The sequence below is a fragment of the Jaculus jaculus genome, chromosome 12 (assembly GCF_020740685.1).
Source record: "Jaculus jaculus isolate mJacJac1 chromosome 12, mJacJac1.mat.Y.cur, whole genome shotgun sequence".
NCBI classification, from domain to species: Eukaryota; Metazoa; Chordata; class Mammalia; order Rodentia; family Dipodidae; genus Jaculus; species Jaculus jaculus.
In genome coordinates, this window is record NC_059113.1 from 11,879,684 (window position 1) to 11,896,322 (window position 16,639).

The 16,639-nt window shown below is 54.1% G+C and overlaps 1 long non-coding RNA gene across 2 annotated transcripts; it reads left to right on the forward strand.

The window, feature by feature from the left end:
* The first annotated feature begins 1,122 nt into the window (after positions 1 to 1,122).
* On the forward strand, positions 1,123 to 16,635 carry LOC123453764. Of its 2 annotated transcripts, none has more exons than XR_006632962.1 (3): positions 1,123 to 1,349; positions 4,702 to 4,874; positions 16,568 to 16,635. It is a non-coding gene; the product is annotated as an uncharacterized LOC123453764 (long non-coding RNA). The 2 variants fall into 2 exon arrangements; XR_006632963.1 differs by lacking the exon at positions 1,123 to 1,349 and adding an exon at positions 2,323 to 2,451.
* The last annotated feature ends 4 nt before the right edge of the window (positions 16,636 to 16,639 follow it).

Consider the following 16,639-nt stretch of genomic DNA (forward strand, 5'->3'; position numbering starts at 1 on the left):
CAGGGTGGCGATGATTCCCACGTGGCATCTGTGGGGGCAGGCCTGCTCTCTAGCCTCTTGCAGTTTGTAGAGCCTCCAGCGCCAGGTTCCCCTTCCTTGCTCAGACGCAGGGTGGGAGGTCTGCGTGATTTCACAGGAGGCCAGGTGTAGAAACGGGGACATGCTAAAAGGGAAACAACATCTGAAGAAAGGCAGGAAAATGTGGGGCATGTTTTGGGAGGTCAGCAACCGGGCAGTTTGGCTGGAGCTGAGGGTCTGCATAGGAAATTAGCTGGGAGATAAAGAGAAAATGATCTAGAACTGGTTGAGTAAAAGTATGAAGTTTGGTTTTGGGGCAGTGGCAGGGAGGATACTGCAAAGGGACAGACGGGAAGGTGGGGTGGTGGTAGCATCCTACCTCCTGAGACTTGGGAGTCTCATAGGCTTAAGAGTCTTCACTATGTAGTCTCAGGGTGGCCTTGAACTCACGGCAATCCACCTACCTCTTAACCTCTGCCTTCCAAGTGCTGGGATTAAAGTTGTGTGGCATTACACCTTGCTTAAAAGCTTTTTTTTTTTTTTTCTTTTCTTTTTCTTGTTTTTTTTTTGAGAGAGAATGAGAATGGGCATGCCAGGGCCTTCAGCCACTGCGAACTAACTACAGCCATGTGCACCCCTTTGTGGCGCAGGTACAACATTGAGCACTTGCATCACTGCGTCAGGCTTACGTAGGACCCGGAGATTCGAACATGAGTCCTTAGGCTTCGCGGGCAAGTGCCTTAACCGCTAAGCTGTCTTTTCAGCCCAAAGATTACTTTTTTGATTGATTGTTTCTATTTTTTTTAATCAGAATCTAATCATACAGACTTGGCTACTTTGTAGCTTGGCCTGGCCTCAAACCCAACAGCAATACTCTTGCCTCAGCTTCCTGGAGGGCTACAATTGTAGATTTGAAAGGGTTACTTTGGGCCCAATCTGCCTTTTCTTCCTCTGAACTGTGTCTTTGTTGGCACTCTCTGTTCCCTAACAGCCTAGGTGTCCTGGCCCAAACTCTTAGGAGTTAATATTTAGACAGTACAAGGGCATTCCTGGTGCCCCCTATTCCAGCACGTTGGTGCACGGGGCGGGTTCTGGGCACTGGAGTGAGACAGGGTCAGAGATGTGAACAGAGGAAGTTGTTGCTTGGGCCTGGGTTAGAGGCAGTCACAGTCCCTTCAGGACGACTGGCACCAGTGACCTTGCTGGGGAAAGGAACGAAGACATAGGTGTCTGGGCCTGGGACCCCCTGCCTGAGAGACGCAGGAACCTCTTCCTTCTGCTGTGGACACAGCGCCCACCTTCAAGGCCTGAGGACTCCTCAGCTTCGAAAGGTATATTGGTCCTGTCTGCAGGAGGCCTCCTTGCCTGTTGGGTATATCTGAGTCGTGCTAAAGAAACCCACCTGGGGCTGGAGCCTACAGGAATCGGGGGTCAGTGTTGCTGCCAGCTCTGGAGAGGGGATTTTGACTGACAGGGAGGGCAGGCCCAGGAGGAGGCTCAGCTGGCTGTGGGGAGTCAGGCCTCCCCAGGAGAAGCCAAGCTCCATACTGTGGACCAGGTTGGAGATGAGCAGAGAGTAGAACAGAAGATCGTGAGGGAGAAGAGGGTCTTCGGGCCTGGCTGGCTTCCATCGATAGACATGCACATGGGTCCTATGCACGCGCGCGCGCACACACACCCAGCAAGGAATGACCTTGGCGGCTACCACTCTTCAAGTCGACAGAGGGAGCCCTAACTCTGCCAGCCCTTTGGCTCCAGGGCTGGTTGGGCCCAAGATTATTCTTGCCCAAGGTGGCGTTCACAAGGGCTTCGACACTGAGGTGGGGTGGCAGTGAGGTTGGGCCTTGAGGGGTTTGGAGAGAGGTACCTAGGGTTCTGACTTTCCTCTAGGTCAAGGGGAGTGAGGGAAGGTTTGGGATTAGAGGAGGTACCCAGGTATATGGTAGACATTGGAGCCTGAGGCCGTACATCCAGTCCAGCCAGTTCCCTGCTAGGCTCTGACCCCTCAGCGTCATGGCCATGGATCCCTTTTCCCTGTCACCTTTCCCCAACTACACGCTGGGCTTTCTGGGATGGGACAGTCTGCCTTCAAGACCATCCTGATGTGTGGCCTTGAATTAGAGTTCCTTTGCTGCCGCTTCTAGAACCAATCCTGGTTTCAGAGGGCAAGGGGGGCACATTTGGTGGGGTGCAGAAAGGTGAGCAGCCCCAGCAGTAGAGACTCTGCAGGCGCCCCCCCACATCCGGGAGGAAGAAGCCATAAGAGTCACAGTTTCTTCCTCCTCCTCCCCCTCCCACTGCTGCTGAGCCAGGCCCTGCTGCAGGCAGGTTGTCTTAGCAACGGGGAGGCGGAGAGGAGATGCGCTGAGGGATGGAGGTGTATATCACCGCGGAGGCTGCGGCGCTCCTGCCCCACGCCCCAGGCCCTTGAAGGTACTGAGAACCCTCCCTTCCTCCTCCCCCTCTCCCAGCCTTCTCAGACTCCCCCCCCACTCTGCCCTACTCCATAGGCTGGCTTCCATCATCCTCCAGGCCCTGTGACTCCCATCCAGGGCTCCTGACCCACCTCGGTCCAGGCATCTGACCATAGCCATCCTCTCTGGCATCAGCTCATTCCGACCCTGCCTCTGGGGACTCTCACACAGGAAGACATGTCTCCTGGGGTGGGGTCTGGTGGGAGCAAGTAAGCAAAGGGGGAGGAAGCTATGCAGGGGACCATCAGAAATCCTAAAGGAATGACTGTTAGATACCATGATGTTTGAAGGGAGACTGCTCAGGAGCGGGACCAGGTCTTCTTCCTGCTTTTTCTCTCAGCCCTTGATTCCGGGCTACAAGGGTGTGGTTGAGAGGACCAGACAGTGAGAGCTGGCTGAGCTGAGGCTGGGACTGGCTATGGAAAAGGCCTGGTGGCTCCTCCTCCAAGGCTGTGGCCCCCCTCCTTCACGTTAAAGGTACACCCCCCCCCCATCTAGCTCTCTGGCCTTTACCCCAGGGCTCTGTGAATCGGCTGTTTCTCCCTCACCCTAGCTTTTCTCTGCATAGTCCATGGAGCCCAACCTCACCCCAGCAGCTAAGCCTGGATTCTTTTCCACTTTAATCAGCCAGTTAAGCTACCTCCTGCCTTGATCATTTCCCCTTCTGTTCGGAGCCACCCTTCAGGTTACAGCCTCATCTCTGTCTTCCACGAACTCAGATACACCCTCTTTTCCTGTCTTCCCCCAGGTCCCCCTCCCCCACTCTCTTCTCTGAGAAAAAGATCCCAAGGCACATTCTTACCTGTCCTATTCAGGGATTTTTCCATATGGACTTGGGGGCTCCCCCCTCCCCAGATCCTAGCTTTCCTGAACAGTTGCTGATACCATCAGCTGACTGGCTGTGGGCAGTGGTTACCAGGGCAACAGCAAGGCTGCCTAGGTAAGCAAGTCTGCCATGGACATGGAGGTAGACAGGACACTGGTCAGTACAAGCGAGGGTCCCTGTCTAGGCTCCCCTGGCAAGGCTGAAGGCCTAGGACGGTTGGGGTGTTGCCAGAAAGGGAAGGCACGGTTCTGTAGGTTCTGTCCTGGAGCCACCTGGCAGGAAACTCCCTTTTCAAAGCAGCCTCCCTGGGGAGAAGCGGGGTCCTTCATTCTCTTTGCTATGCCCTATTGCAGTTCCCAGGGGATTCTGGTTACCGAAGGGCCGACCTCAAACTCAGGGACTCTGGACCCGGACCTGCTTGCTTGCTTGCTTTCTTTCTTTCTTTCTTTCTTTCTTTCTTTCTTTCTTTCTTTCTTTCTTTCTTTCTTTCTTTCTTTCTTTCTTTCTTTTTCAAGGTAGGGTCTCCCTCTGGCTCAGGCTGACCTGGAATTCACTCTGCAGCCTCAGGGTGGCCTCCAACTCACGGCAATCCTCCTAGCCCTGCCTCCCCAAGGCTGGGATTAAAGGTGTGCGCCATCACGCCTGGCTGGACCTGGTTTCTTGTATCCATCCATTTGCCCCTCCCTGAGGGATAATCCTTGCAGTGGTCAGTTTTGATACCTCTGCTGCAAAAGAGTGGGACCCCTACCCTCCCCAGGCCTCTGCGGCTTTCTGGGAGATGATGGAGTCCTATGGATGAGGTTGGAGGTGCAGGTGCCTGGAGAACCACACATGTGTCCTGTTCAGTTATCAGCAGCTGGCCGCCCCCCACCCCACCGCCGCCGCCAACTTGAACTCTGCTTGAAGGTGTGCGCGTGTGCAAGCTTGTGTGTGTGTGTGTGTGTGAGAGAGAGAGAGTACTGAAAAGCCAGGGGTGTGGGAAAGGGGAAAAGGACAGCGGCGCCACTGATTCTGCGTCGTCATGATGCCGGTTAATGCTCCTCTTGTTTGCAATGGATCAGCTGCAGCCGCAGCCCAGGCGAGGTGGAAGAGCAGCGCACCCAAACACACACAGGCGCGCGCGCGCGCACACGCACACGCACGCACACCCTGGGGCGGCCACGATCGGTGGCCGGGTGGGGAGGGGCCGCCCGCCCAGCGCGCGCCCGCCCCGCCGTCCCGCCCGCCCGCCCGCCCGCGAGCCGCCGACTCCCCTGCACGCGGGACCCGAGCCGGGCGGCTGGCGAAGCGGCAGGGTGGGAGGGGGGCGGTGGCGCGCAGGGGGTGGGGACCCAGAAGGGAGACCAGACTGTTCAGCCGCGACCAGTTCCCCTCCTTCCCCAGCACCCATCCCACCCACCCCAAGCCGGCTTTCTTCCTGTTGTGTGCTTCTTGGAAAGCACGGCTGGGTTCCTGCGGGAGACGGCTCTTACCTGGACTCCTGAGAAAACACAGCCAGGGCCTAAAGCCTCTCGTTCCTCGGGCCTCAGAGCGCCCGGGCGCCACTGTCAGAAGAGGTAGGTGCCAGGGTCTCTCCCGACTCCCTCTGCCTTCGTTCGTACTTTGGGCTGCACCCTTGGCTGGGAGCAAGGCTTTGGATGATGACGTAGATGCTGGGTGCGGGTCCGCCTGGCCCCTCCGTCAGTGGGGATAATGGGCCTGGGTGGTCAGACCTAGAACTAGCTGGGCTTAATCGGATCCTATCTCCTGATTTGAGAAAGAGGATCTGGGGTACTCCAGCTCGGCCAACCAGTACCTCTGTCCCTCCCTGGCTTCCCTGTTGTGCCTATCTAGCTTCTCTGGCTAAAAATTCAAAGTCGCTATGGAGGGGGGACACGCGCCGGGCCGGGAGCTAGTCCTTCTTTGCTGAATAATGGCAGAAGTCCTGGCCAGCCTCCCTCTCACCAGGGCAGATGCCCTCCTGGGTAGAAGCAGTCCTCTGAAAGGCCTAATGATGCCGGTTTGAAGTCTGCTTTGCTGCCCCTCCTAGCCTTGGTCAGCCAGGCTAGGGTGGGGATTCAATGAAGAATGAGGCAAGGTGTCAGGGCATGACTCCAGGCCTAGCTTGGCCTGGCTCTCCCCCTGCTGGCAGCTGGAATGCTGAAAGGGGCTGGGTGCTGAGAGACTTGGAAGTCTCTGGGGTCCCCTAGTCTCCCCTGTCCCAGCTCCAGACACACAAAGCTCTCTTTGCTGGGCAGACACACCTGTGTGTCTCTCCCAGGAGTCTGGTTGCCATGTTGTTTGGAGTCAGGAGACCAGAGGCTCGCACAGGAGAAGGCGGTGGGAGCTGTGGGTTGTGGGGAAGCCCCCAAGGGATGGGTCGGGCGAGGGCATGGTGAATATGACCGGCCACGAGCGCAACCCAGAGACGGGCTCCGTCCGGGGCCTGTGAGCCTGCGGAATGAATGCCAGGGAGAGGGTGGGCTGGCAGGTGCGAGTAGGTGTCCCCAGCACCACGTGTCACTCCGCGGGGGCCTCACAGGGAGAGTGGGGGCGTGATCTGGCAGGCAGGGCTGTGGAGTCCCCGTGTGCACCCATGTGCATGAGTTCTGTCTGTGACTGTATGACATCAGGAACCCGTGTGAGCCTGTGGGTCTTGTCTCAGTACCACGGGCCTCTCTGCGGCCTGGCTAACACCAAGGCCTCTCTGTCCGCCGGTGGAGCATGTCTGCAGCATTCTGCTTTCACAGCGCATGTGTGAGGAGGATGGAATAGGGACACCCCCCCCCCCCCCCGCAGGATTCTGGAAGCTGGATTCAGAGTGTGAGAGAGTGAGTGCTTCCCTGTGCCCCAGCTCTGCCAGTCCTGTAGGGACCAAGCCAGCCTAAGGGCCTGGGAACCTGCAAAAGGGGACCTGTCTCCTCAGAGTGAAGCATGGAGAGGGGGCCAGAGGACCCAAGCAAGAGAGAAACCTAAGAACAAAACAAGCCCATGCGCAGGTGTGACGTCAGAGGGAGAAAGGCACCCCCCGAGGCTCAGGCTTGTCACCCTTGAGAGTGGGTGGCTAGGGTTGAGGGTGCAGCTCAGTGGTGGAAAGCTTGCTTACCGTGCATGAGGCCCCGTGTTCCGTCTTCAGCATCAAAAATAAGAAGGGGCAGGAGAGATGGCTTAGCAGCTACGGCGCTTGCCTGCAAAGCCAAAGGACCCAGGTTCAATTCTCCAGGGCCCACGTAAGCCAGATGTACAAGGTGGCGCATGACCTGGAGTTCCTTTGCAGTGGCTAGATGCCCTGGCGTGCCCATTCTCTCTCTCTTTATCTCTGTCTCCCTCTCTCGAATAAATTAATAAAAATAAAAAGTATTTTAAGAAAAAGAATAAGAAAGAGGAGGAGAGCAGAAAGGGTGGAAGAAGGGAAGGAAAGACGAGAAACAGAAAGAAGAGAGTGGCGGCCCTGGAATAAGAACAGAGGGTCTCTACATCTATTACATGCTTCTGCTTGTCCCTGTGGGGTGTCATACCGTGCTGTTATCCTAACAGAACAAGGTTTTGTTTTGTTTTTAAATTGCGTGAGTGGACTGGAGAGATGGCTCAATGGTTAAAGGTGCTTGCCTGCAAACCCTAATGGCCCCGATTTAGTTCCCCAATACCCATACAAAGCCAGATGCACAGAGTGACACATGCATCTGGGATTTGTTTACAGTGGCAAGAGGCCCTGGGATACCTACTCTCTCACACACACTCTCTATCTTTATCTTTCACATAAGTAAAAATATTCTTTAAAAATTGCATGAGAGAGTATGGGTAGACCATACTCACTTTCTGTCTCACAAATAAAGAAATAAAAATATTCTTTTTCTTTTGAGGTAGGATTTCACTCTGGTCCAGGCTGACCTGGAATTCACTCTGTCTTCTCAGGCTGGCCTTGAACTCATGACACCACTTCTACCTCTGCCTCCCAAGTTGTGGGATTAAAGGCATGTGCCTCCACGCCCAGCTAAAAAAATAAAAATAGTGTTAAAAATTGCATGAGAAGCCGGGTGTGTTGGCACACGCCTTTAATCCCAGCACTCAGGAGGCAGAGGTAGGAGGATTGTCCTGAGTTTGAAGCCACCCTGAGACTACACAGTGAATTCCAGGTCAGCCTGAGCTAGAGTGATACCCTACCTCAAAAAATGAAAAAAAAAAAATGTATGAGAGAGAGAATGAGAGAAGAGAAAGCAACAGGGCTTTCCTGGCCTGAAAAGGGGCCAAGACTGGTTTATCTTAGTCTAAAGGACATCTTTGATGATCCACTGGCTTGAGTGGCCTAAGACCTCCTGGCCCATGTCCCACTCCACAGCACAACATACCAGCCATTGGAGTGTACCAGATCCCTTCCCGCTGGCGTGCTCCACACCCTCTCCCACCCTGGGATGCTGTTTTGGGAACTGGTGACCTAGCTGGATCCCATCTTTATTTCTGGCATTGAGTTGTTGCCACAGCAACTGTGGGGGTGGGGCCAGGAGCAGGAGAGGGAGAGGGTGAAAGGGAAAGAGAAAGAGAAAAAGAAAGGGAGGGGGGAAAGATGAAGAACAGAAAGAGAAGGCAGGGAAAAGGAAAGCAAGGGGCACTGCATGAAGCAGGAAGAAATAGGGTACAAAGTTCCCCCAACCTGACCCAGCCTATGTAGCCAGCTCCCCTCTTTTCCTAGCTCCTCGACCGTCTGGTCTGAGCCATGTCCAGGCCTGCTTGACGATGCCAAACTCCCAACTCCTGCTCCACAGGTGAAGCCAGAGCTGCTCAAGTTCAGGTTAAAGTGGGATCTTTGGAGACACCGTGGAAAGCGCATTCACAGGGCTTGGCCTGAGCTCAGCCTGGGTGGAAATCCAGCTTGGCTTCCCCTGGGTGGTGGTCATTGGCAAGTTCACCTCTCAGTCCTTTTTTCTTTTTCTTTTTTTTGGTGGTCCTCTAAGTGGGCAAAATGTCACCAATTTGTGTGAAGTAGTGAGACTGTGTGAATGTCCCTAGCTCAGGCACGCACCCAGCAGGTTAGCAGGTGGCTTGGGATGGAAGCAGAGGCTACAGGGTCTTTGTGTCTGCAAGTCCAAGGGCCACAGCCTGGGTTCTCCCCAGGCTGGATCTCAAGCCGTAGGTTAGGTGGGTGCAAACTTGGAGGGCCCTGTGGGTGGGTCTTATCGCCCGCATCCCGGGAAGCTGCTAGGCTAGAGGCTTTGGTTGCTGTGGAGATGAGAGGGGTGGTGTGAGGTGGGGCTGGGCTGGTGACTCAGATAAGGCAGGGACACCCAGCTGGGGAAGGGCGGGGCCCGAGGTGGAAGGACGGGAATCGTGCTGGCTGCTGACCTGAGCCGGGGGAGGATGCAGGGTGCCTTCCGCCACCTGGGTTGGCCTTCCTCCACCCCCCCACCCTGTGTGCCTAGCCCCTCCCGGCTCTCTCCCTCCTGTCCCTTCTCTTCCCTTCTTCCCTCCCTTCCTGCTGTAGCCTGCTCTTTCGGTCTGCGCCCATAGAGGTTGCTGGGACCTTGGGAGCGTACAGACATGGTCAGGGATGTGCTTGGCTGAGAAGGACTGAGTAGAGAGGGGTCAGCTTGGGGGTAGGGGGTTACACGTGGGCAGGGTAGGCAGGTGCCTGCACAGTGTGGTGTGGCAGAAGCCAAGAAACCCGCCCCACCCCCGCTCCTTGCCGCCTGCTCTCTCCCATCTTGTCTTTCCTTTCACTCCGAAACGTTTTTCCCTGCTGGCCTTCTGACAGCCTTACATTTCCCTAGTAAGAACCATATTGCTGGGCTGCCAATGTAGCTCAGTTGGTAAGAGTGCTTACCTAACATACCCAAAGATCGAGGTTCCATCCCCAGCGCCGAATAAAGCAGGCCTGGTAGCTCATGCCTGTAATCCCAGCAGCCCAGATGTACGGGCAGAGGGGTCAGAAGTTCAAGGTTATTGTCAATTATGTAGCAGCGTTGAAGACCGCCTGGGCTACATGAGACCAAGCCTCAAAAACCAACAAACAAGCCTTATTCCTAAAGGCTGGTCCCAAATCTAAATGCTAAATCTAAATGTTACCTAAAGGGGTAAATGAAGTCACCGACCAGCATCCCCCGACGCCCAGGGCAGATGCTGGGATGCAGGACTGGCTGGCTGTGGACCTGAAGGATCTGGCAGTGGGGGTGGGGCAGAGGAGCTCAGTGACTCATGCCAATTTTACATGGGGCGCTATTGTGGCCCGTGGAACTAAATTCCACATAGCCATATGTCCTTGACCGATTACTTAACCTGCTGAAGTCTCGGTTTCCTCATCTACAAGCCTGAGATAATCATCAGTTCACAGAACTGTGATGTCAGGGTGAACTGGAAGAATGTGAAGGGCCCAGCACAGAGCCAGCAATGACGCAGACGGTCCAGAGACACGAGCTGTTAACAGAACCGTGCCCATCCGAGTTTGGGATGTTTGGGTTCCTGAGTGGCTGGTGGTTGTGCAGGTGTGACTATGAGACTCGTGTGTGGCCATGTCACCTGGAGCCCCTCACTTTCCAGCTGTCAACACTCTGACGGCCAGTCACTTCTGCACAGTGCACCCCACATTCAACGTTCAGGATGGGGTGCCAGAAAAATACTCTAGAGCCAGCCATTGTCCCTTGTCAGGCTGTGCTGACAGGACCTGCTCCCCACAGTGACCCTGCACAGCTCCCCTGACGTCTGCCCCAGGCCACCGCCAGTGAGAGCGGCCTATGACCCCTCTCACTTTCACTGGGAAAACAGAAACCTCCTGACTGGCTCTCTCTAAATGTCCCTGCACTCTTGTTACCCAACTTCCTGTCCTTTCCTCTTCTTGTGCTTTCTTCCAGGGCCCTCCCTCCACTTGGGCACAACCGGCCCCTTTGTCCCTGCTGCATCTGCGAGCTGCCCTTCCTTAAAGCCACTCTCCTAGAGCCCTTTCTGTCCCACAAGTGCCACTCCTCTTGTGTAGATAGCCAGGCCCTGCCCTTCTGCCGTCCCCCACCAGGAGGTCACAGGGCCTTGATATCCAAACTGCAGGGAGGCCATTTCTCTTGGTGCCTCTCCCTACCTCCACCCCAGCGCTGGCCTCTGGCTTCTGTGGTATTTTGGTCTCTCTGCCCCTCCTTCCCTCCAGACTCTCATTCAGTGTTTTTGCACACTTACTGTGTGCCAGGCCCTTTGCTGAAGCTAGAAGTGCCCAAGAGCTACCCACCTAGATTCTTGACTCTTCCTGTTTTGTAATTTTAGTTTTATTTATTTTTTAAACATATTTTATTTATTCATTTACTTGAGAGAGAGGGAGAGAGACAGAGAGAACGAGGCAGATAGAGGGAGAATGGGTGTGCCAGGACCTCTAGCCACTGCAAATGAACTCCAGATGCATGTGACACCTTGTGCATCTGGCTTACATGAGTCCTAAATCAAATCTGGGTCCTTTGGCTTTGCAGCAAGTGTCTTAATCACTAAGCCATCTCTCCAGCCCTTTAGTTTTACTTTTAAAGATTTTGTTTATTTATTTGCAAGCAGAGAAAAAGAGAGAGAGAGAGAGGTGTGCCAGGGCCTCTTGCCATTGCAAACAAACTCCAGATGCCTGCACTATCTGGCTTTACATAGGTACTGGGGAATTGAACCCTGGCCATTAGGCTTTGCAAGCAGGTGCCTTTAACCACTTAGTCATCTCTCTAGCCTCAGCTTTAAGTTTTTTGAGATAGGGATTTTCTATGTATACAAGGCTGGACTTGAACTCACAAAAGTCCTTGGCCCTTATTACAGGCATATACCACCATGCCCAGTTTGTGTGGCGCTTGGCACTGAGCCCAGGGCTTTGTGCATGCTCAGCAAGCACTCTACCAACTGAGCTGCATCCGCAACCTCCCTACCTTCTCATCATGCCACGCCTCACTGTTTCTTTTGCTACACCGTGTCCTGGGATGGTCTTTTTTTCCAGTTAAAAAAAAAATTATTTTTAAATTGATTTATTAGAGAGAATGAGGCACGCCAGGGTCCCCAGCCACTGCAGATGAACTCCAGATGCATGTGCCACCAAGTGCACCTGGCTTTAAGTTGGTACTGGGGAATCATACCTGGGTCCTTAGGCTTCGCAGGCAAGCGCCTTGACCGCTAAACCATCTCTCCAGCCCCTGGGATGCTCTTCTGACCTTCTTTCTCCCCTAGCAATCTCAGACTCCCACCTCAGAAAATGACTCCAGGTCACGATTTCCAGTTTGCTTGCTTTCTTTCCTCCTTCCTTCCTTCCTTCCTTCCTTTCTTTCTTTCTTTCTTTCTTTTTCTTTTTTTGGTTTTTTGAGGTAGGGTCTCACTCTGGTCCAGGCTGACCTGGAATTAACTATGTAGTCTCAGGGTGGCCTCAAACTCTCAGAGTTCCTCCTACCTCTGCCTCCCAAGTCAAGCTCTTTTTCTTTTGACATTCGCACTTGTCTGACCTGCTGCCCTGTACTGCCCTATAAGAACTGGGTCCACACTACCTACACAGGACCTTCATTTCAGGAGAAAAAGAGGATGACATCAAAATAAAAGACTAATTGAAAGAAGGAGGGGATATTATGGAGGGCAGATTTGTGAGGGGAAAGTGGGTGTGCTGAGGGAATTATCATAGTTTATTGTCTGTAATTACGGAAGTTATCAATAAAAAAGTTGTTTTAAAATTTTTTTTTTGTTTATTTTTATTGAGAGCGACAGACAGAGAGAGAAAGAGGCAGATAGAGAGAATGGGCACTCCAGGGCCTCCAGCCACTGCAAACAAACTCCAGACATGTGCGCCCCCTTGTGCATCTGGTTAACATGGGTCCTGGGGAATGAACCCTCGAACCAGGGTCCTTAGGCTTCACAGGCAAGCACTTAACTGCTAAACCATCTCTCCAGCCCAATAAAAACGTTTTTAAAAGGGACAGATTCATCCTCTCTCTCTCCATTCCTCCCCTTATCTCTGTCCCTAGCCTCATTCTCTCCCCTAACACCCACCCTGCCTAGAGGTCAAGTCCTTCTTTGCACATAATTCTGCCCTTTGCATCTGTCTTCCTGTCCCTGGCCTCATACATGCCCAAGTCTGGCCCTTCCTGCCCCCTGCTTAAACACTGCTGTAGCTTCCAGGCTGTTCTCCCTGTGGTCCACTTTTGTCTGTCTACTTCGCCTCCCGGGCTGCAGCCAGCCAGATCCCTTGGCCCCAGCCACTGCAGAAATCACATCACCTCTCGGGTTGAAAGCAGTTTTTCAGCCTTCCGTGATCTCTGCTGCCCACAGAAAACGATCTACCTCCAGCGTGGCGCCCAGCCTCCCACCTGGGCACCAAGGCCCCCGAGCTTGACATGCAGACACGTTGGCTGTCCCCACGCTGGCCCTGTGTCTCCATGCCCCGACCTTTAGAAGTTTCTTATGTATTATTTGCAAGGGAAGAGAGATAGAGAGAAGAGAGAATGGGTGCGCCAGGGTCTCCAGCTGCTGCAAACCAACTCCAGATGCATGTGCCGCTCTATGTATCTGGCTTTATGTGGGTCCTGGGGAACTGAACCCAGGTGGTTAGGCTTTGCAGGCAAGTGCCTTAACCACTGAGCAAACTCTCCAACCTCATGTCCCTACCTCTGCTCATGCCTTTGTCTCTCAAGAATCCTCTTTCTAAACTGGGTATGATGGCTCACTCCCTTAAGCCCAGTGTGCTGTAGACTGAAGCAGGAGAAAAAAGCAAGTTCAAGGCTAGCCAGGGCTATACAGTAATTCCAAACCAGCCTGGGCTATAGATTAAGATGATATATATTTTACTTATTTTTCCCCAGTTTTTATATGACCTCAAAGTGGGAATCCTTCAAGGCATCTGCCAAACACTTCCCCCTCTGAGAAACCCTTTCATTCACCCTGCTGACACTTCTGTCCCATCTTGCTCTGGGCCCCTGCGGCCTTATCTGGTGTGTGCCTCTGCACATACCGGAGTTATCTGTGGGCATGGGGCATGGCTTCCTCCCGGAGGCGCCACTCCACTTCTTGAGGCCCAGCACACAGCACTGTGCTGTGTCCGCTGCAGGACGTGTACTCAGGCATGTTGGAGCAATGGACAAGTCAGGACCAGGTGGATGGATGGATAAGCTTTTATGACCAAGGGCACGAGAAGTGAGGAGCTCAAGCATGAGGTCCTACCAGCCTTCCATGTGTGTCTGATGGCCAAGGTCTGATCTGGAAGATGCCTTGGTTCTGGAATTCTAAACAGACTTGGGAAACCTGCAGGTTTCTAGTCTTTCCCCCATGGCGCACCTAACACAGCACTGGGTGGGCATCCAACTAGATGCCATGCTGAAGACACCAACTTGAGCAGTGTTGACCATGGATGTGTCCTTAACTTCCCTAAGCCTCAGGTGACATGGATCTGCCCTGCGAGGTTATTGTGAGAATCTGAATAGTTGGGATATCTTTTGTTTGTTTGCTTTGTTTTTTTTGAGGTAGGGTTTCACTCTAGCCCAGGCTGACCTGGAATTCACTGTGTAGTCAGGGTGGCCTTGAACTCACGGCAATCCTCCTATCTCCTTCTTCCAAGAGCTGGGATTAAAAGCGTGCGCCACCACGCCCGGCCCTGAGTAGTTTTTGAACAGCGTTTCTCAGTGTACTGGCACAAGCAGGACAAGCCTGTAATCCATCTACTTGAGAGGCTGAGGTAGGAGGGTCATAAATTCAAGACCCCGCCTGGACTACAGAATGAGTTTGCAGCCAGTGTGGGTCATTTAGAGAGACACAGTCTGAAAATTAAAAGTGAAGAAATAAAAAAGAGGGACGGACGTGGCTCAGTGGGAGAGCACTTGCCTGGCAAATACTAAGTTCACCCCACAGCATCACACACGGCAGGAGCACAGTGTACCTGTCGCAGAGCCTAGGGGGGATGGCTCGGTGGCAAAAGCACTTGCTGTGCAAGCCCAGAACCCATACCAAGCCAGATACAATGTAGCACTTGTGTCTATAATCCCCACGCCCCTACAGTCATGGGAGGCGGAGTTCGAGAATTCCGAAGCTCGTGGACTATCTAGTCTGGCAGCAGCAAGGTGGAAGGTGAAGACAGACGGCTCAAAGTTGTCCTCTGACCTCACACACACACACACACACACACACACACACAACATGCTCCCATATGTATCCATGTGCCATGCACATACAGAAAAAAGAAACAAACACAGAACGCACCTACATGCTTTCAGACAGTGACAGCTCTCCTACAGTGCTTGCCATGGAGAAGTTAGCGGCGGGTCTCCCCTGGGGAGGAAAAGCACTCACGCCAGGTGCAGAGCACCTGCTTCCACTGTTCGGTTCGGTCCACTTAGCAAAAGGTCCACAGTGGCTCTAGAACAGGACAGCAGGGGCCTTTCGGGTGGACTGGAGACCAGGAGTGGCTGGGAGGTGGAGGTGAGGGCTACTGGAGAGGCCGGCGGGTGGATTCGGGAGACAGCTGAGCGGCAGAATAGCTGGTACAAGATACAGTGAAAACGTTGGGAGAGCCAGGCGTGACCGTAACGGCACATCTGAAACCCCAGGACACCGGAGGCTGAGCTGGGAGGATGGAGCAGTCGAGGTCAGTCGGAGCTACATAAAGAAACCCTGTCCCGAGGGGCCTGGGCAGATGGCTTAGAGGTTAGTTAAGGCACTTGCCTGCGAAGGGCCCAGGTTTGATTCCCCAAGGCCCACATAACCCAGTCGCACAAGGTGGCACATGTGTCTGGAGTTCATTTGCAATGGCTAGAGGCCCTGGCATGCCCATTCTCTCCCTCTCTTTCTTTTCCTCTCTATCTATCTGCCTCCTTATATTTCCCAAATAAAATAAAAATTAAAAGAAAGAAGCCCTGCCTCAGGCTGGACAGTTGGCTTAGAGGTTAAGGTGTTTGCCTGCGAAGCCTAAGGACCCAGGTTCAACTTTCCCATATGTATACATGTATACATTATACATTCCCACTGAAGACACGTACAAGGTGAAGCTAGTACACAGGGTTTGCACATGCGCACAAGGTGGCGTTCACATCTAAGTTCAATTGCAGTGGTAGCCTCAAGCTCACAGAGATCCTCCTGGGGAATCAAACTCATCCAGGTCGTTAGGCTTGCAGGCAAGCACCTTAACTGCTGAGCCATCTATTTTTTTTTTTTTTTTTTTTGAGAGAGAGAGAGACAGAGAGAGAGAATGGGCGCACCAGGGCCTCCAGCCACTGCAAACGAATTCCAGACGCGTGCGCCCCCTTGTGCAGCTGGCTAACGTGGGTCCTGGGGAATCGAGCCTCGAACCGAGGTTCTTAGGCTTCACAGGCAAGCGCTTAACCTCTAAGCCGTCTCTCCAGCCCGTGATTTTAGTTTTTTAACACAAGGTCTCACACTACAGCTCAGGCTGCTTGAAAGTCACTATGTAAGCCAGACTGGCCTTGAAGGTACAACAATCTTCCTGCCTCAGTTTCCCAGGTGCCACTCCCAGTTTATCCCTCGTTTTCTAGGTAAGAAACAGGCAGAGAGGGTAAATAACTTGCCCAAGATCTGTGTACACAGCTTTGGGGCAACAGTTTACTACTGAAGCCCAGTCACTCTGGCTTGAGAGTCGTCCACGAATTCTTAGGAACACAGAGAGAAGCCAGGGCAGGCCAGGAAGCCTTCCTATTGAACGCCCACCCGGCACTCCGGGAGTGGGGTGGTGAGCCCTTGAGAATGCCCTGGGCACAAGCATGCTGAGAAATTGGTGGGGACCAGGGACGTGGCCCAGATCCCAGAGGCGTTTTGTACCGTGGTGCCTGTACCTGTAAGTAACACTGGCTGGCTGCAGGGAACTGGGACAATGGGATGTGGATTCCCTCCTGGGGCCCAGCAGCAGCAGCAGCTCCAGGCCACGGTCACGGGTTTAGCCCCGTGGGGTTTTCCTTCGCCCTTCTCCGAGCATCCACTTTTCTGTATGAGTCAGTCCTTTCCAGGGAGAACGAAGAAGAGGTGGCCTTAGGAGAGCGCGGGGAGTGGGGCCCGGCAGATCGCTTGGAAGAGGGCCCGGGGGGGGGGGGGGGGGGAGGCCGGGCCGGGCAGGGTGACCAGCCTGGGCATGGAGAGGCCCTCCAGCTCTGACCCCTGCCGTCATTTCCTCTGCAGCCGGAGAACAATGGCTCAAAAACAAGTGCAGCCCGCGCGCGCGGCCGCCTCCTGCACGCGTGCACGCACGGTTCTCCCGGGGCAGAGCCGGGCGCCGCGGGGAGGGAAGTGTGGGGGAGGGCGGGGGCACCCCGGAGCCTGACGCCCTGGCGGGCCGCCCTTCCCCTAGCAGAGCCGCCCCGCGGTCAGCAGCCTGCACGGGCGCCGAGGGATGAGGACGCCAGCGCGCCGAGGGACGCCC